This window comes from Lactuca saligna, chromosome 1 (assembly GCF_052625555.1).
Source record: "Lactuca saligna cultivar CGN05327 chromosome 1, ASM5262555v1, whole genome shotgun sequence".
Lineage (NCBI taxonomy): Eukaryota > Viridiplantae > Streptophyta > Magnoliopsida > Asterales > Asteraceae > Lactuca > Lactuca saligna.
The window spans coordinates 26,573,782-26,578,367 of NC_136417.1; positions in this window are offsets into that span (position 1 = coordinate 26,573,782).

The window sequence follows — 4,586 nt, forward strand, 5'->3', positions numbered from 1 at the left end:
AGACTGTTGTGAGTCCATGGAACTGTTGATAGTCCCTAAGATTGTTAATAACCCGTGAGAGGTGTTGTTAATCCATATGGCATGTTGTCAGCCCACTGGGACCGCTAAAAGTCCTCAGGGTTCCTGATAACTCATAGTTGTTTATTATGTTGTGTTGTATGTGATATTTTGGGGAACTTACCAAGCTTTGTGCTTACAATTGTGGATTAGTTATTTTGAAGGTATTTATCGGATTGCGAAGATGGGGTTGTACACAAAAATCAACAGTTTTATGATTCGAAATTCCGCAATGTCTTCGTTATAACTCAGGCTTCTAAGTAATGGTCCATGAGCAAATGGTTGCCATGAATGTAATTTTGTAAATGGATGTTTTTATTATTTTAAAAATGAAAAAAGTGTTGGAATAGTGTCTAAGGCTGCAACTATATTAGGCAAGTATTTGACCCGGTTGTGCATGGTCCTTTTGGGTTGCCTTCACTATAGCAACTTGATGGATGTTTTGTTAAGAGAGAGTAAATATTATAAGGAATAATATATATGGTTATTTGATTAATATAAGTTATAGATTAATTGGAATTAATTTGGTGACTTAAAGAGATTAATTAAATAAGAGGGTATAAACTGTCAATTGTTTGATATTTACACTTTAGACTATAAATCCTTATCCAAGATAGGATGGACAATTTCTAGGGCTTGGATAAGCCAAAATCATCCATAGGGTTATCAAGGAAAGGATATGGATTAACTTAAAGTCTAAGTTATCCAATTAGGGTTAAAGTTGTAATCCTTAAGGAGTCTACAAGTATATATAGACCCTAGGGGTGAGGGAATTCGACACACCATCTAAAGTAGAGATACTCTGGCCGAATTCCTCCCCTCTCCTCTCTCCTAAATCATCTTTATTGCTATTGGTGTTTGTAAGCCATTAGAGGAGTGACATTTGTGACTCTAGAAGCTCCAAGACAACAAGATCAACAAGGAATTCAAAGGTATGGTTCTAGATCTGTTTCAATGTTGTAATTTATTCTAATTAGCCATTAGAAGTCTTGGATTCAAAGCATGTTTAATTAGAAAGCCTAGATCCGAGCATTAGGGTTTTGCATGCGCACATAGGAAAGTTCTTATGGCTAAAACCCATCAAAAAGTAGCCATGGTTTTTTTTCTTTTGATTTTACAAGTTGGTATTAGAGCCTTGATTTGAGGATTTGGATGAACACTCGTGGGATTCCAAACTCAAACTATGGGACTGAGAGTTTTACTAAACCTTTTTGGAAAAGGATTCATTTAAAGAGATGAAAATAGAAGATGTGATGTGTACTTTCATCCGGAGCTCATAAAGTGATTCCCTAAAATACTCATACTTGCTTTGTATGTTGTATTTGATTTGTTATATGTGTTATAGTATGATGTGCATGATATATGGTAGGCTAAGGATCTACTCAGAGTTGCATGCTAAAGTGCATGTGTAGGAGTGATGCCTTTTGCATGTGCTATATGAATTGTTAGAGATGCATGATAGTGTGTAGGCTATGAATTCCCAGGAAGTGTTAGAATTGTCTGATCCTTATGATGTCGTTTTGCCTATTGGTTTTCTACTCGAATGTTGTTTGCTTTGTGTTGTGTGAAACTTATATTGGTGTTAGTTAGCTATTAATCGAATACATTAAGTTGCATGCCACAAAGATTAAATAGTCTTATAATGTTTGATTTGGCCCTATTGTGCAGCTCTCGTTTGAGTCCAACCGTTGTAGTGCAGGATCTTTCAGTCGAAAGATTGTTTAATCCTTGTTGCATGTAACTGTATCCGTAATATAGTTAGTTGGCATCGATAGGAGTTTCTTTCACGACTAATATCAGGGTGGGGTGAGTATTCTTAGTGACCTTGGAATAGTGATAGAGTGTGCTAGCATAAGCACTTGCGTATAAGGAAATCTAAGGTGGGAATATAGGCAGTTGATGGTGGCTTTTCTAAGCATATGGGCGTACACATGGCAGTGGTGGAGTTCCCAGAAAAGTGTTATAGTGCGTGTTCATGTGCAAACATAATCCTAGAATGAGAGTCTAGGAAAAGCGGTAGTGTGTGCCTGTGGTGGCACACGTATCTGAGATTGATAGTGGTCTTGGGTAGTGACTTAGGTACTTTGAAGCAATTTCTTGGGACATGTATGGATAGGTGTAGAAGGTATTATGGGCTAGTAATATTGAAAAAGCATGATATATATGGGGAAGGGGAAGGGAAAAAAAGGTTTCTAAGGAGCTAGTGGATGGTAGATAATGTGGTATAGCACTAGCGTTGATTGTAGTCATCCCTGTCGTTGTCGGCTTGTCGACTATGATTGTTTAAAATGAGATCGGTAATCGTTTGGGACTTAGTGTCTGTAGCAGTTTGGGTCTAGTTGGTGTGGACCTGTGAGAGTTATCTAATCAAGAGATCTCGAGGACCTTGCTCTAAGTAGTGCCAACCTGAGTCGTGACACTCAAGAAGGAAACTGTTGTAATGATCGACTTGAGGGTTGCAGCATGAGGCTGAGTGGTCGGTCGATGGCTAGGAATGTTCCTTTCTACATCGAGGTTGTGTTTTTCCTTCCTTTTGTGCTAGAAGGGGGGGGGGGGGGGGGGAGAGATCGGATGCGGGTCAATCGATGGTTAAGAAAGGATATGGTGATCTCCTCATTGATTATGTTGTAAGAATGTGAAGTTTGGTTCGTAGTAAATCGTATATGTGTCGCAATGATGGGATGTTTGAGAGTCGATTTTCTTGTGATTCGATGGACAAGGTGAAGGCCCTTTTCGTAAGTGGAATACGTAAGATTCTAGAAGATCTGGTGTATCCGATGAGACATTATGGTGTTCCTGTTTTAGGACAGGAGTGTTTTGCATATATTGAGCTTGTCAGAGCTGTGTTTTGAGCATTTGTGGGGGATTCTTGAAACTTCAAGAGGATTATGAGGTTGTGGATCAACCCTCCAAATGCAAGGTTTTATGTACGTAATTTCAGTTCGTAAGGTGTTGCGTCAATCTAATGATGTTCTGATCGATTTCGCTATGTTAGGTTGGCGATGATGGGGAAGGTCTCTGAAGTCTCCATATGAGATTCAAAATTTCCTTGAGATTATTCGAAGGATCATTTTGTGTTGTATGCATTTTGAGATTCAAGTTGGGTATGTTCATGGTTAAGCCGTTTTGAGGCTTTGATGTAGTAAGGCGTCAGTCCATGTCGGCTCAAACCCTAAGTGGGAGAGAACTAGGTATTCCGCTTATAAGATCATTGTTCAATCTGATTTTTATGATTTACTTAATGAGTCATAGGGATTTGAGGTTTGGGTATGCTGGTTCTGATTTGGGTCTATTGCTACATTAGGAATAGAGGTGGGCTACCACCAAAATGTTCGTGGTTATGAAGTTTTCTTGTTTCGTTCTTCAAGGAACCGTTGGAGTCCTCTATAGATGCAAATAATTTAAGTTTTGTATAGATCGTGGGTACAGAGCAAGTTGTCGTTAGGTGTGTGTGTGTGTGTTGCCCTTACAACATGAAGCTAACTGGTAAGGAATTTGTTGTGGTATGTAGTCCACTCTATTTGTGCATCGGGTATATGAAGCATGGTTGACCCACGATATCAGTTAGTTATCTTGAATGATTTAGGAAATTGTGATTGACCTCAAAGTTTGTTGAAGATGTTCCAAGATTTTAGGCGATATCAACTGAGGGTGCGTTGGATGCGTCAACCCTTAGTCAAATTCAATAAAGTTGTATCTTGGTCTCTGTGTAGGTGTTCTATCGATTTATTGGTTATGAAATTGTTATTCCTAGTGGGTTTGAGATAACAGTTGGCCTTAGTTATTGGAAGACCGGATATCAGAGCAATGTTGTTTAGTTTTTCAGGTATCATCATGGTTACGTAATGTTTGATTTTGGCAGGTCGCGTCGGCGGGTTGGTGTTTGAATCGAGTCGAACAGTAATTTGGCAACATTTCTGGTTAATTTTGGAATCCTTTCCGAAATTTAAATTTTATTGTTCTTTTGTGTGTTGGTGGGATTTGTTCAACTTAATCCAGGCGTGGGATCATGTTGTGATTGTTAGAAGAATGTGTCTTATAATGGTGGAGGTTTGTCGTTTCATTCGATTCACAAGTACGTCACATTTTGGGTAAGGTCACGATTAAGAAGAAACACGATCAGCTGGGGAACGTTGTGTTTCCTCCTAGAGGGTGTGAAATGTTGTGCTATCAAGTTGGAGCAAAGGTTCGATTGTCTAGCTTGTTATGGTGGTGCGTGGTCATTTTCCGTTTGACGATGTGTAAGTGCCAGTTGGTTTGCGGAAGTGTGTGTCTCATAATGGTATGGCTCATGTATTTTGGCAGAGTGTTAAGTAAGATGATGTTTGGGTTTTTATCGGTCAGTGGGATGATGGCAGTATGTCCTTAGGCATGTTGGATGCGAATCAATAGTCTTCATGTTTGTGGTTGGGTGATGGAAAAACCAATGAGGAGTCATGAGCTTCTCATTCCAATGGTTGGATGGTGCCAGGGCATGCCGTGAGCCATCGTGGGAACCACTTTTGTGAATGGGGTTGGTAGTTGTGTAG